The sequence below is a fragment of the Dreissena polymorpha genome, chromosome 16 (assembly GCF_020536995.1).
Source record: "Dreissena polymorpha isolate Duluth1 chromosome 16, UMN_Dpol_1.0, whole genome shotgun sequence".
Taxonomy (NCBI): domain Eukaryota; kingdom Metazoa; phylum Mollusca; class Bivalvia; order Myida; family Dreissenidae; genus Dreissena; species Dreissena polymorpha.
In genome coordinates this window covers 49,460,723-49,478,183 of record NC_068370.1, presented here as the reverse complement: position 1 = coordinate 49,478,183, position 17,461 = coordinate 49,460,723, and the positions used below count along the sequence as shown (strand labels likewise).

Here is a 17,461-nt window from a genome sequence, read left to right as displayed (position 1 = left end):
CTAAATTAGAAAGTGTGTCAATCACAACAAGTACGTGAATATCTTCAATGTGTAGTTCAAACTTAAAGAATTAAATCAAAACACAGACCTTAATTGTCAAAATTGTGTTATTCCGGGCTGTTATTTGACCATGCACTGAAAGGTTTTTTTAATAAAATGGCACAACTAATCACCTTGATGAGCAGTTAGTTTCAAACTAGAGCCTTGTGGTTACCTTCAATGTTATAATTATAGCTCTACGGTCGCATTAAATCAGATATATTAAGAAATATAATTTGTTTATTCTATATCCAAGATAAGCATTGACGGAATTTTAAAAATGCATGACACACATTTTTCATTTTAACTTCAGTGTAAACAGTTTCTTTGCACACAAGAACACTATTGCTTCATTGGAGGGTTTACATATAGATCACAAATTAAAATGTAGCATTGATTGTCAATGTTTAAGAGCGGTATGTGTGGGTATCAATCACAGTCAGTGATGAATTCAGTAATCTGGTTTGTAATCTGGTCTACTGTTTTTACCGTGAATGCTTTAGTTTTTTTTTAAGTTGTATTTAATGTTAATAATGCTAGATATGTTTTATTTATTTAATACCAATAATCATATTTATCTTAGCATGCAGATTTGTTTTAAACTAATAAAAAGTACATTGTAAATAAATCTAAATGGTTGTATGTTTATCAATAGTAAGTTGTTTAAATTGTTTCTTTACTTCTGGCATAAATACCAGGACAGTGTCATATGGTACTCATGCAAAAACAACATTCAAAATAAATTATTTAACAATACAGCATTGTGAAATTGCAGATATAAATAACCATAATATATCGGATTAAATATTCTTTCCGCCGTGTCATGCCAACATATACTTAAAATGCAGTAAATTTTTATAAGACAAATTAACACTACAATACTAAAAAGTACTAAGGAACAGTGCACGTTATGTCAATGGTCTACAAAAAGCTCTTCGTTGTTTGAACTTTGTATCCAAATCAACAACGCTTGTCAACCCGCATTCAGTAAAAAGCCCGAAAAATAAGAATGATGATTCCCATGAACTCCTTTTATATTCCACTTGTTATCAATAACAACGTCGTCATTTTTCTCAAGTTGTAGGACACTGGTACATGTTGCAATATCGTAATTGCCACCGGTTGCACCGGCGTCTGGATATAGGTTACAAATCACATTATTATTCTGTATCAGCCGAAATACTCCAAATCCGCCTTTGTTTGACATGACTGTTGTAGAAAATGCGTATAATCACGGCATGGGAGCAACAAAGTTGCCGTTGTTTTTGTTATAGGTCGCTCCATTGTTCGTAATAACATTGTCAAACACAAGTCGCCGACCATTACCGAAAGTACTAAGAGTGACGCTAAGAGTAGCAAAGAATGCAACAGCACCTGGTTCTGCAGGTACGTTTTCCTCAAATAAAGTCACATTCTTCTCCAAGATGGTCAAATTATTCCTCAAATCGTCGATATCTTTTATTAGTTCGCCCTTTTTCAAATCTGTCAAGGAAGTAGTGTCATCAAAAACTTGATCTTGGCGTTTTCTTATCCTGCTCGGTAATCTTATCGATTAGACCCATTAAACTTTTTGGCAAGTTTTCAATTAAAACGTCCCTTTGATCATCGCAAGAACCTTGATCAACCGAAGATTCATTTTCGTCCGGTTCATACTGTGCCATAGCTTAAACAAAATTGATCATATACACGTTCAATATAGCAAGCGATTAAACGCGAAAAAGAATTGAGTAACTTCCTTGTACAACTTTGAAATAGATTTGTTACTAATGCATGTGATAACGTATACCGCATGTACGATATAGCGCGAAATGCTGACGATTTAAATGTGTCGCTATTTATAAACTAGAGCTTTGTCACAGACGTGACGTATACCCCAACATGCTGCGTTGACACAGAATATTTTGCATGCTGTCTTCACAAAACAAGAGAAGCTAATTTATGGCGATTTTTAAGATATATTATGCCATTATCATTTTTGGCCATTTTGACCTTTGAACTCTTGAATTCTTTCGCATGACACGCCGTCCAATGACTGTGAACAAAAGTAATGTACAGAGTCATTTTAAAATCTCACAATTAATGACATAGTTACTGCCCGGACAAGCTCATCTTTGGTCATTTTTTACTTTTGAACTCCAAGTGTGACATTGACCTTGGAGATATCGACGTAATTCTTTCGCAGGACACACCGTCCAATGATTGTGAACAAATGAACCGAGTAATTTTAAAATCTCACAATAAATGACATAGTAATGGCCCGGACAAGATCATTTATGGCCATTTTTGACCTTTGAACTCAAAGTGTTACCTTGACCTTGGACATATCGACGCAATTTTTTCGCATGACACACCGTCAAATGATGGTGAACAGATTTGCAAATGATTTTAAAATCTCACAATGAATGACATAGTTATGGTCCAGACAAGCTCATTTATGGCCATTTTTGACATTTGAACTCAAATTGTTACCTTGATCTTGCAGATATCGACATAATTCTTCTGCTTGACACACCGTCCAAGGATGGTGAAAAAATTCGCCAAATGATTTTAAAATCTCGCAATGAACGTAATAGTTATGGCCCGGAGCTTATTTATGGACATTTTTTACCTTTGAATTCAAAGTGTGACCTTGACCTTGAAGATATCGACGTAATTCTTTCGCATGAAACACCGTCCAATGTTGGTGAACAAATGTGCCAAATGATTTTAAAATCTCACAATTAACGACATAGTTATGGCCCGGAAAAGCTTATTTATGGCCATTTTTTACTTTTGAACTCAAAGTGTGACCTTGACCTTGGAGATATCGACGTAATTCTTCCGCATGACAAACAGTCCAATAATGGTGAACAAATATGCCAAATGATCTTAAAGTCTCATAATAAATGAATAAAGTTATGGCCCGGACAAGCTCATTTATGGGCAACTCCAAGTGTGACCTTGACCTTGGAGATATCGACGTACTTCTTTCGCATGACACACCGTTCCAATATGGTGAACAAATGTACCAAGTCATTTTAAAACCTCACGATAAATGACAGTTATAGTCCGGACAAACTTTCAGTGTAAAACGCACAAAGTGACCCCGTGACCTAGGGTTTTATCCGGCATGACCCATATTCAAACTTGACCTAGACATCATCTAGATACAACTTCTGACCAAGTTTAATGAAGATCGGATGAAATTTTCGGTACACAGACCAACAGACAGACCGACCGACAAATAGACTCCTATATAGCCCTCATTAGCAATGGTAATTGGGGTATAATAAGGAGACCATTTTCTGTAAATTATCGCAAATATTCTGAAGAATTCTTATAAGGGTTTTAATTATTTATTAAAACTTCAACCATCCTCTGACATGTCAAGATCAATAGAATCAAGATAAATAGATTTCAGTCGACACATGCACAGAATACTTGTAAATCAATTTGGGGTTAAAAAATACAGCGATGATAGAAAGTCAATTTTTACATAATCAATATACTATTTCAAAAAGTATTTTTTAACAAGAAACTTTCTTTGTTTTCTCATACAAGTTTCAAAGGAGAATGTGGTTAACATGCTATTTTATTTTCATTAAGATCACACATACCAACCATATTCATGATTACATTAATTGTATCATTCTATCATCAGACAACTTTAATGAGTGTATGATATGAACAATTTGAGCACCTAAATATAAATGCAAACAAACAAGATTAGGTAAAATTATAATAAACCTTCCTTTTTGATGATTGCTTATATAAAATGCACCTCTTCTTATATAACCATAAAACATAAAATACATGATGATACAATTGATTTAATTCTGTGGAAACGATGTCACAAAATCGTAGAATAAACAAGACTTTTGCCAAGTCCCCTACCTGCTCCGCCATTGTCAGACTCTCCACCATTGTCAGACTTTTTTATATTTGTTGCCATAGCAACCAGAATTTTTGACGTAGGAACAAAATGAAATGACGTGCATAATGCCCATATTGCCATCTTTCCATGTTTCAAGTTTCATAAAAAAATATGAAGAAGTTTTAAAGTTATCGCAGGATCCAGAAACCCAACATTTTCAGCAGTATTTCTAGTCTATTTGTTGCCATAGCAACCATAATTCTTGACATAGGAACAAAAATCAAATGACGTGCATAATGCCCATATTGCCATCTATCCATGTTTCAATTTTCATGAACAAATATGAAGAACTTTTTAAGTTATCGCAGGATAAAGAAAAGTGTGACGGACAGACAGACAGACTGACAGACAGAGCGCGAACCATAAGTCCCCTCCGGTAAAACCGGTAGGGGACAAAAACGAATTCCATAACCTTGGGTAGGTTACCGAAACATTGTTAAACAAGACATGCATCCATACAGAACAGAGGGAACCCGACGACGTTTCGCATGTTACATTCATATTGCAACCTCAAAGGTCAAGGTCATTATGTTATTTTCATCCATGTTGCAAAGATAAGCTCAGACCGATATTCCCTGACAGATATCCGGACAATCTCAGAGACGCTTAGTGCGATTGCTTTATGAAACTTTCTTTGAAGGTGGCATAAAACTCAGAACTGAATATGAAACAAACTGGACAAAAACTACAGTACAACACTGTTTTAAAACTATATTTTACCATTACTTACAATTTTCAACTGCAGATGAATGCAACATGTGGAATTAAAAAACAAGGAACAACATTTATTTATTATGGAAATGTCATTTTGGTTATTTAAATATATTGAAACACGCTCAACTTTTTAAATCATATATATAACCATGAAAATTGTGTCTTGAAAATTAAGGATCCTATCAAATTATTAAATATTTTTGTCAACTGTTAATAGCGTGGACAAGATATGGAATAGTTGAAAAGCATGCTGAAATGCTTATTTGTTTACAAAAACTGCCATGAATAAGCCCTGAAAACGAGTTTGAACCCTACATTTATTTCAGTCTGTTTATTTCAAGTAATTTAAAGTCAAATGAGCTTTCAATCAGATTAATCAGATTGAGCTGCTTATAAAGCTTTCCCATAAAAGTTCATTGCATATTTATGATGTGGTCACTCTCTCCCCCTCTCTCCCCCTCCCTCCCTCCCCCTCCCTCCCTCAAATGTTCTGCTCTTCAGTGACTTTTTATTATGCCAAATGTGAAAAATATTTTGGTTTCATAAGGCAAAATTAATTTAGACCCCAATGCTGTACTACTAACTTAATTTAAATGTCTACAAACAACAATAACGTATATACAAACAGCTAGAACAATAAAACATTGACTACAATACATATAGTTGAAAGATATTAAAATACATTGAACAGTGTGGATTGAAAGGAGCATGGAGTAAAACACAAACAACATCAAATAGTAAACAATTAGACAATTGAACAACATACTGTAAACTACATATACGAGCAAAGCATAAACATTGAACTTTAACTGTAACAAAAAAAACAAATATTGAATATTCAAAATCATGAAGACAGACATAAAACTTAACGGAATGTACATCTGGCAGCATAAAACACAACGCTTAAAATTCATACGCAAATCTAATGCATTTACTGAAAGCAAACTCCAAAGTTGTGTTCTAAAACCAATTCCTGTACGACAGCTAATGCATACACGTAACTACCCATACATGGATTGCTATAAACCTTTAAAAAATGAACGCATGTAAAATGCCATAAAGATTGTCTCAATTTCTTAGGTCGCATAAATATATTTTTATTTAAACGGCACAAGGGTTCTAAACGTATAAAATCATTTTCATTCTACAAGCCCTATAGAAAAGACTTCGATTTTTACTGCTATAAGGACGAGTTAAAGTGTACAGTATTTCTTAAAACTTTACCTCATAACTGATGGTTTTTCTTTTTTGCATTGTGCATCCATTTATCAACGGAAAGTAGCCGTTACCGTAATATAGATCGTGCATTTCGGATTACAGATATCGGAGAGGGTACTGAACCGTTTAAACACTGTGTATGTTAAATCTCGAGTTATCTTCACATCTTGACAATTAGAAGATGACGAATATTTTTAATGTATGCAGCATTTTTCTGAATAGCACATTTTTTAAGAAAGTATGTGTTCTTACAATAATGATATTGCATTTAGGCCACGGGTTACACGTGCGCAAATAAATCATTCGTTGCTTCTTAAGTTTGGAATGGGTCATGTCAATATTCACCATTACCGAAACTACATTCCAATACATGAATGTAATTTACATGTACAATTTGTCAAACGATACCAATTTTGTTCGTTGTGTTGTGAAGTGTATATTAAATAGGTTATCCGTGTATTTATTTTACCTACATCTATCTGAAAACTCGGATTGAATGTTGGGATTAAAATCAGTGTATAAATCCATTTATATTATGACATTTTCTTATTGGCACGTATACTTTTTAAAGTCTTCAATGTCTTCCAACATTTAAGCATTCGTTAATCGAGTCTGATCAATGTAATTTTTAGCTGACCTGAGCAATCGCGACAGCTGGCGTTTCAATCATTATACTTGTAAACTTTCTATGCCGGAGACTAACCTTGTCGTGATGTCGGTGTTTGAACTGTTATTATTTCCTCGAAAACTTATTACTTCATTAATAAACATCGACACGACCACGGTATTTTTCAATGTGTTGTTTTATAAATGTTATCAATCGGCCGATAAACGATCATGAAACACATGAACAGCAGGCATGGCGAAATTAGAAAAAATCTGCCGGTCATCCGGACAGGCATTTCAGAAAATGTGCCGGTCCGGAGAAAATTTAGCCGGACCGTAAAGCAACAACAACTTAACTAGAAAATTCAAAAATGGCAGCGATCACATCTTGATCTCTTTATTCAACCGGCCGTTAAATTGATTTTAATCGCTTAGAGGTTACACTGGCAGCTAATTGGTGTTAATCGGTTGTGTAATGTCAATCATGTTGTGAAAAATTCGCGTGTCAGTTTTTATTACATGTATTCCCTATTAGAACGGTTCGGTGCGATAATTTCAATAACGTATGTGCAAGCCGAATAATTATCAAATTTAAGTTATTCGAAACGATTTAAACATTCTTACTTTAATATGATTGCAGTTTGGAGCGGCTGTTAAAATATACTGCGCACAGTACAAAACACGTTACCTGACATTTAATGATTAAGGCATTTCATTTTTCAGAACGTTTACTAGTAATTAATTAAATAAAAAAGACGATTTATTTACATGCTAACGCAGTGTAATTGTTAACAGAGATTCATTTTCATTTTTGACCAGTATCAGAAAGTCCCCGGGAAGCACGTTTTTTTACATGGCACTGCATATGATGCAATAAAAACATTTCTTTGTACATGTATCGTATTGCATTCAATCTAAATTTAAATTCGCTCGTCCAATGAAAGCTCTGCCCCATAATGCACTGTACTCTTTACACTTATGAAAAATGGCGTATGCATATGGTTGTGTTGATCACGATACCATATTTTATTGTCCTTATCCTACTCGAAAAATATGTAAAAGCTATCAAGATCTTTTTTGTTACAACGCAGTTGGCGATTTTGCAAACGAGTTTAAAGTAGGTGTTGTGTAACAAGTTGGATTTGCTAATTGTACCTAACAAACCTACAGCAAACATCAAAACAACGAGCGATTTCATTTTCATGATGTAGTAAGCGATTAGCTCTTCGAATTTTCAACTTGAAAAAAAAAGATTTGTTTGCAATCATTTCACATTTTGCCGGTCACCAGGACCGACATTCTTGTTAAACCTGCCGGACCAAATTGAAATCTGCCGGTCAGGACCGGCGGACCGGCAATTTCGCCAAGCCTGTGAACACTTAAATAAACATATAACTGCAACAAATAACTGTGGGTTGCGCATGGATTGAAGTATTATTTAATCGATTAGAAACACACTCTGCCGTTCGCTATGTTGTTAAATGCATTTATTACATTTCCACATTTAAATATTGGCCTATTCCGGGTTATCATCATGTGATTCACAAACACTTAATGCATGTATCGCGACTTGTTGAGCTGTTTAGTACACTGGCCTCCTTTAAATGACTCGGTGAATTAAATACTATGTATGTAAAGATGATGACCTAAACGTCGAGAAACATATGTGTCGCTTAAATACAATTCAATATCGAATATCGCATAATATTGCCTATACCATTTGAAAGATACGCGTTTGATTTTGTAGGTGTACATACGAAGAAAATTTGACTATCAACTGATTTCCTAATAGTGTGATATGATTTCATAACAGTGAATAGTGCGTTGTGTTGTGTCTTGTATAACAAATGCTTTTAAAAGACGATACGTTACATTAATTTGTATGTGCATATAATGAGTTTTTGTCATTATTAACGTAAAATACTGATAGCTCAAATTTTCACAACTCTTTTACTGGACATATTTTAATAACATTTTATTACAGAATTACAGAATTACAGATTATGCATAACATAAGTATGTTCTGTTTATATTTCAATTTTGTTTTGTTCCAAATTTAAAGCAAGCCTGAGCAGCTGGAGTGCCATTGTCACTTTGATTAAAAACCCTGTGCATACCAGTTCAAATATCATTTTACAGAAATAAAACGTAATGACAGTTGTGTCGACAAATGTTTAAGCTTGAACAGGATTCATGCAATATCGTTCATATGATTATATACAATATACGATGTTGATACATACTATACATAGATAATATTGTAAATATTTCGAAGAAACGTCCGTAAATAGTTTTTCTTTAAGCTAAATATTTTACGAAGGGTACAAAGACTTAAATGATTTCTCTTGATTTTTGTTATATTGAGCTATTATATATTATAATTTTACAATCGAACTTGTTTTTTTACGATGCATTGATAATCAAAGTATATACAAATTCAAATTTAGGCAATTTTACATAAACAAAAAAAAACGTTTTTTGTTTTAGACATATTCATATAATTCGCACGTTGTTTCACTGCTGCGTTTGAAATTGTGTTAAATTCTGAATGAATATCATCTAATATGATGTGATAGAAAGATTCACATACGTAATTACTTCATAAGGCATATGTTGAATGCACTAGAGTGTAAAATATTGACATGTGTGGGCTGTATTTAAAATGTGTTTTATATATTGAGAGAATCAGGGATAGAATATATACATCGATGGTCGGGCTATAGTATTGTAAACTAATTTAGGTCAATAATATTGTGCAATAGTTAATGTTTGAAAACAAAAACTTTAAAGGCAGCTTTTCATTCAATGGTTTATAACGTGCAAGCGCTGATTTTAACCCCCCCCCCCCCCATCAACATTAAAAAAAGCTGTTTCCTAAACATTATTGTTTTGGACAACATTTTGGATTTACTAGATGGCATTCTAACGTAACATGTTTTCATTTGTTAATCATCCAACAAGAACCGTTATGTTCGTGTAAATACTGTTAATTACACACACAATCACATAAAACTATTTTACCAGTCCAGCATTTCAGACAAACATTCATGTAAACTATTTCGCTAGATTCCAAACAAAAATTTGCCTTACTGTTTAGATGATCTACGATGTAAGTAAACCTGTCTTATTATTAAAATAATAAAATAATTAAATCCTTGTCATTACGCCTGACAATTTACAATTATTACAAATCGTTTGATAATATTTAATCATGCCTGCCCCAAGTAAAGCTCAGTGCATATACGTTGATAAGACAACTCAAAGATGTTTGTACAAATTAACCAAAGTGGTTTGCTTTTCAATCAGCCTTCAGTAAAAAGCCAGAAAAATAGGAATAGTGTTCTCCATCAACGCGCCCTTTTGTTGAGCCCTTGTCAACTGCAACATCATCGTGCTTGTCAAGATGTATTACACTTGAACATGATGCCATATCATAGGTAAACGGTATTCCAGCCGCGTCAGAATATGTGTTGCAAATCAACCTCATATTCCGTATCAGTCTAAAGACTCCATATTCCGCTCCTCTTAGCATCACCGTTGCAGAAAATACGTATAACCCCGCAATGGAAGCCACAAAGGTACCATTGTATCTATTATAGGCATCTCCATTGTTCGTGATAACGTTGTCAAACACAAGTCGCTCTCCGTGAGAAGGATTAGAATGATCACTCATTGTAGCAAAGAAGGCAACAGTACCTGGTCTAGTTCGTTGTTTCTCCTTCAAAACGATCACCTTCTTCGTTAAAGTGTTCACTTTATCTCGCAAGTCTTCGACATCTTTTATAAGATCACTCTTTTTCAGATCAATTGAGAACGTTTTGTCTGCGAAAACTTTGTCTTGGTGTGTGGTTAGTTCCTTTATTTGTTTATCATGCTCAGCAATCGTGGCAATTAGATCCATGAAGCGACGTGGTAACTGTTTCATAATAACATCACTTTTATCACTACAAGTGAGTTTGTCATCCAAAGACTCGACTTCGTCCGATGCATACTCGGCCATAATTTTGAATAAACTGTTTGCAGTGATTTACGAAGGTTTTATATTCCACTAGGGTTTTAACCAGCGATATAATGTTGATATACAATCTTTCCTGTTTAAATATAGACTTCTTAATATAGCAAAAGATAAGCTTGGCATACCGAAAACATAAAATAAAGATTAAGGTCATGACTCAAAAACTTCCCGGATTATGGTGATTCAAATAAAAAGTATGAATATTTAAAATGTCAGCATGTATTACTAGAAATTTATAGAAAACAGTTTAATATGCCTTATTATGACCAACCGTATTTTTTTGTATCTACAAGACGTTAAACTTACAAAAATGGACTCATCGGTGAATGTGACATTGCAATTCAATTCGGTGGTCGTCAATCTATTTGTTGGTTTTGCCGTGCCTATCTCTACTGAATTTGACGTAGACTCCAACTAGCTCGGGCAAAGTACAGAGCAAAGTTTAGATTTGTTAAAGTTTATAAAATATCGTCGTGTTTGGTTCGGAAGGATTTGTTTTTAAAGCGTATATGTACGTAACATTGTTATGCAAAATTAATTCGTTTCTGTTATTTGATAAATTCTTAACTTAAATATTATATTACAATAGTTTAGAATTCGGCGACGCTTTAAAAGCCCGCGTACAACATTCAAACTGTATTTTGTTTTTATAAAATATTTACCAGTTTGGAGCAGAGAAGATTTAAATCGTGCAAAATCGTACGAATTGTGTCTGTGTGTTTCCTGGAAATATTATGAAATTGCATTTGAAACATAACTAACATTATCAAAAAAATGATTCATTTTTCTCTTGCTGCACTTTTGGTTTCACTTAAACGGTATGTATTATGTTGCTTTTTTTTTATCGTTTGACGATCTAAAGTTGTGTAAAGCACTAAATTATCTACTTAAAAATCAGGAGACAATGTTTATTGAATAATATTTCTTTCTTTCTTAAATCACTCCCTTTTTAATAAACTTATCATCGTTCAAACACGACTTAAAGCAGTGATGTTATCATAATTGCTTTTCTTTTCTTTAAGATTGCAGACCTGAACAATGTTTTCGAGTAAAGGTGTTGCAGTCCTTGTATTTGCGTTGTGTGTGTTCCCAAACTATGTCAGAGGTATGCAACGTATTTTATCATATTATTAGCATAAACAGTGCTCAGAAAACATGGATATATGTCGCCTTTTCACCATAGTCATGTGGTATTGTTTGTTTGTAGTGATAAATCCTACTAAGGTTGTAAAAAGTAGGGGATGGCAGAGTGCTTAAACAATCTAGACTCTAAAAGGTTTTCAACGAAATTAGCATGTCAATTTGTCACTGCAATTTCTAGTTATTCTCATAAAAAGACAAAATTATGATATTATGATATTAAAATAATATTTTATGTATGGCTAACAATTCATTTAAGCTAACGTCATGTCATTTTTGAATTAATGGAAAATAAACTTAACGACATAGAATTAAATCACTTGCAAACCCGAACTTCCGCCTCGTTTTCTTTCAGGTTGGAACGTATGTTACTGGACATGTGTACCTATAGTAGGAGCGGGGGAAGTTGGAGCGTTGTATGCCCTCGGCTTCACAAACGCTGGGATTCGTGCCGGTTCTTGGGCGGCTAAATGGATGGCTGGCTTTAAAGGCTCTGTGCCAAAAGGTGGATGGTTCTCATTTTTTCAGTCCAGAGGTACACGTGCGACTTCCGTATTTGCTTTGGCTTGTGATATTTGTGGGTATATCTGTGATGACTAAGAGTCGAGAGCATGTTCTATTCTTTTTTAATAAATGTGTTTCATTGTTTTTGTAATCAAATCACAACTGGACATTTAACCAGAAGTACATATTTGATGTCGTTTGAAGTAAGAAAACAGTTAAGTTTTGTAACTTCTCTTTTATTTTATCCAGACGTAATTATTTTTGTGTGTACTTTCTTCTTAATAGAATGCAATGCTGTTGTTGTAGTTTTGTTGTCGTTTATTCGCTTTCAAATTATTAATGAAAAGATTGATGTGCGTTGACATTTAAACAAACTCTTGGTGGTGGTGATAATTGATCGTGCTTCCGCAGGTTTAAAAACAAATGTAAACAAGTGTTTTGTTTGTTGAAATATATTTTTCAATTTATATAAAGATCTGTTTTCAATTCAAAACTGGACAGTTCTCATTGTTATATTAACCATGGAAAAAGGATTCGTGGGTCAGTAATAGAGCGTCGAACTCTGGTGCAGAAGATCTCGTGTTCAAGCCTAGAAAACAGCGGTTCGAAAATACTGGAATAAACCCAACATTTGGCGAAAAAACGGTGTAATAACAAGGAAACAGACATCGAGGGGAATGAAAATAAGCTTCAGCGTTATAATCGTTACAATAGAAATGTTCAGCTTTCACGCTTAAGTGGGCAGACTTTAAATCCCCAAGATGTCATGTCTTAATTGAAATTGCTATCAAAAACAAAATCATATTAATATTCCAAAGGGACAAGACACATGAAACAAGTTGTCGGTCATTCGTGTTTAATTTACGTCAGTTCCAATTGAAAATGTCTGCTTATTATAACAGTATTCCACATCGCTTTTTGCATCTCTGGTGTAAGTTTTTTAAAGTGTTTCTTTACTTCTAACATAAATACCAGGACAGTGTCTTATGGTACGCACTACATTCATGCAAAAACAACATTAAAATAAATTATTTAACAATACAGTATCGTAAAATTGCTGATTACCATACTATATCTGATTACATATTCTTTCCGCCGTGGCATGCCAACATATACTTAAAATGCAGTAAATTAATAAGACACATTAACACTACAATACTAAAAAGTACTAAAGAACATGTCAATGGTCTACAAAAAGCTCTTCGTTGTTTGGACTTTGTATCCAAATCAACAACGCTTGTCAACCCGCTTTCAGTAAAAAGCCCGAAAAATAGAAATGATGATTCCCATGAACTCCTTTTATATTCCACTGTTATATTAATAACAACGTCGTCATTTTTCTCGAGTTGTAGGACACTGGTACATGTTGCCATATCGTAATTGCCACCGGTTGCACCTGCGTCTGGATATAGGTTACAAATCACATTATTATTCCGTATCAGCCGAAATACTCCAAATCCGCCTTTGTTTGACATGACTGTTGTAGAAAATGCGTATAATCACGGCATGGGAGCAACAAAGCTGCCGTTGTTTTTGTTATAGGCCGCTCCATTGTTCGTAATAACGTTGTCAAACACAAGTCGCCGTCCATTACCGAGTGTACTAAGAGTGATGCTCAGAGTAGCAAAGAATGCAACAGAACCTGGTTCTGCATGTACTTCTTCCTCCAATAAAGTCACATTCTTCTCTAAGATGGTCACAGTATTCCTCAAATCGTCGACATCTTTTATTAGTTCGCCCTTTTTCAAATCTGTCAAGAAAGTGTTGTCATCAATAACTTGATCTTGGCGTTTAGTAAGTTCCTTTATTTTCTCATCCTGCTCGGTAATCTTATCGATTAAAGCCATTAAACTTTTTGCCAAATTTTCAATTAAAACGTCCCTTTGATCACTGCAAGAACATTGATAAACCGAAGATTCATTTTCGTCCGGTTCATACTGTGCCATAGCTTAAACAAAATTGATCATATACACGTTCAATATAGCAAGCGATTAAACGAGAAAAAGAAATTGAGAAACTTCCTTGTATACATTTGAAATAGATTTGTAACTAATGCATGTGATTACGTATACCGCATGTACGATACAGCGCGAAATGCAGACGATTTAAATGTGTCGCTATTTATAAACTAGAGCTTTGTCACAGACGTGACGTATACCCCAACATGCTGCGTTGACACAGAATATTTTGCATTCTGTCTTCACAAAACAAGAGAAGCTAATTTATGGCGATGTTTAAGAAATATTATGCCATTATCATTTTTCGCCAGTTTGACCTTTGAACTCTTGAATCCTTTCGAATGACACGCCGTCCAATGATTGTGAACAAAAGTAATGCACAGAGTCATTTTAAAATCTCACAATTAATGACATAGTTACTGCCCGGACAAGCTCATCTATGGCCATTTTTCGGCGTAAGCTGTATTAAGCCAGCTTTTCACCTTAGCCTGACCTTTGTTAGCGTCCAATAGAATTCAAATAAAACTTCCCGCGGCCAAGTACAGATGAATACACTTCATTGACTGCATTGGCTGATTTGAGAATACGACCAGAACATTGGAAACATGTCCGCGTCTTTGTAACACTGTTTTACTGCGTGTTCAGCATGAAACAATATCTAATGAAAAGGCTTAATAGATAGAACAGTTTTACACTCAATCTCGACATCAATACAGTTTGTGCGTCCACCTTTTATTTTCAGAAGATTTTCAGCGCGAGAACGTTTGCACTTAAAGGCTATGTTTTCATATTTAGTACTAACTTCCATATTCCTGTCAACATGTTAACATGTTAAAGTATAGAGAGCAGTGGAAGCGAAGACTCATTTCAATGCATTGCATTTCAACTCGCGAGGTATATCGGGTCAATTTGCGGCCATTGTGAGTGAATGTCAGAGTTTACATACAGGTCATCGCTGCGTCTCTACCCTATGTGCTGATCGGAGTTCGCGGCCTGTAGCCAATTGTATAAATCTGGATATCTCTTATCCAGCGGATAACTTTTGGTTATCTTCAATTTTATGATAGGATAACCAAAAGTTATCCGCTGGATAAGAGTTATCCAGATTTATACAATTGGCCGCAGGAAAATAATCATTACATAATAAAGACGCTATAGCGTGAACTAGGTGAACTGAAATTTTCTTTAGACCAGACAGATGTTAAATGAAGATATCCAGCGATATCATATGGTATGTCAATAATAGATTCTTAATGTGTTTTACAACAATACCATGATAAATATTATTTTTAATTAATTTAACAAGAATTATGCCATCATATTGACTAATGAATTAAGCATGAGCGCAATGATTCTCGATACTGTTAATAATCGAATCAAATAGCAACGCCAGACAAACCACTAAAACAGGTTTGTTCGAAGAACGCGCATATAAATATTTAAAATATGTACGGATACTTCGCGTATGGCCGGTTGACTCATATGTTTTAATTTCACTTCCATTCTTCTTTGGTTTTCTGTTTTGTATCTATGCGTTTATGACCAGCAATATGGAATAATGTAAAATAAGCCGCGAAAACTCCGCGTATCATCCCGTACTGCGTTTGCTGCAGCTAAGAACTGCACAGAAAAAGACATTCGCTATCTTTGATCTCATTCATTGAAGTCTTTACCTTTCATTAACTGCAACCACAATCAACGCCGTATATCTTTTTTAAAGATATTTCTTGTTTACTTTTGAACTCCAAGTGTGACCTTGACCTTGGAGATATCGACGTAATTCTTGCGCAGGACACACCGTCCAATGATTGTGAACAAATGTTCTCAGTAATTTTAAAATCTCACAATGAATGACATAGTTATAGCCCGGACAAGATCATTTATGACCATTTTTGACCTTTGAACTCAAAGTGTGACCTTGACCTTGGAGATATCGACGGAATTCTTTCGCATGACACACCTTCCAATGATTGTGAACAAATGCATGGAGTAATTTAAAATTCTCACAATAAATGACATAGTTATGGCCCGGACAAGATCATTTATGGCCATTTTTTACCTTTGAACTCAAAGTGTGACCTTGACCTTGGACATATCACGTAAATCTTACGCATGACACACCGTCCAATGATGGTGAACAAATTTGCAAATGATTTTAAAGTCTCGCAATAAATGACAAAGTTATGGCCCAGACAAGCTCATTAATGGGAAACTCCAAGTGTGACCTTGAACTTGGAGATATCGACGTACTTCTTTCGCATGACACACCGTTCCAATATGGTGTACCAAGTCATTTTAAAACCTCACGATAAATGACATAGTAATAGTCTGGACAAACTTTCAGTTTAAAACGCACAAAGTTACCCCGTGACCTAGGGTTTTATCCGGCATGACCCATATTCAAACTTGACCTAGACATCGTCTAGATACAATTTCTGACCAAGTTTAATGAAGATCGGATGAAATTTTCGGGACACAGACCAACAGACAGACAGACCGACAAAAAGACTCCGATATAGCCCTCATTAGCAATGGTAATAAGGGTATAATAAGGAGATAGACCATTTTCTGTTAATTATCGCTATTATTCTGAAGAATTCTGCAAGCTATTTATTTAATAAATTTTAATAAATATATCCGATGTTTCATGAAATTTCAATCAGAGTGTATATTTTAGGCTGCTTTAAAGGAAATTGCTCACAATGTATAAATATGTTCATTTATTTCCATATTGAATGTCTTGACAAATTTCAGCATATAAACTCATATGTGTGATTAAAATAGTTATCAAAATACATATTTGTCATGGGAAAAGTTAATCCATACCTTATTTGCAAACCCGTTATTGCTTGGCAATTCATACCTTAATAATGTTAAGTTTGCGGCTTTTACCTCATTAAAACAAGTTATTTTTTCCACCAGTGAAAATGTTTACTGATATTTGTGTTCAATTCTTTTAATACCAAGTGAATCACTGCAAAATAATATACTGTATTATATAAAGAAATCAATATAATACTTTTAATAAGGGTTTTAATTATTTATTAAAACTTCAACCATCCTCTGACATGTGCCCAGAACAAAATAAGCACAAGTCAATATCTGAGAATCAAGATAAATAGATTTCAGTCGACACATGCACAGAATACTTGTAACTCAATTTGGTGTTAAAAAATACAGCGATGACAGAAAATCAATTTTTACATAATCAATATACTATTTCAAAAAGTATTTTTAAACAAGAAACTTTCATTATTTTCTGGAACAAGTTTCAAAGGAGAATGTGGTTAACATGTTATATTATTTTCATTAAGATCACAAATGCCAACCATATTCATGATAACATAGATTCAA

The 17,461-nt window shown here is 34.3% G+C and overlaps 1 long non-coding RNA gene across 1 annotated transcript; it reads left to right on the top strand.

Moving 5' to 3' along the window:
* The first annotated feature begins 10,881 nt into the window (after window positions 1-10,881).
* LOC127861625 (uncharacterized) lies at window positions 10,882-13,075 on the top strand. Its single transcript, XR_008040298.1, has 3 exons — window positions 10,882-11,016; window positions 11,528-11,610; window positions 12,001-13,075. It is a non-coding gene; the product is annotated as an uncharacterized LOC127861625 (long non-coding RNA).
* The last annotated feature ends 4,386 nt before the right edge of the window (window positions 13,076-17,461 follow it).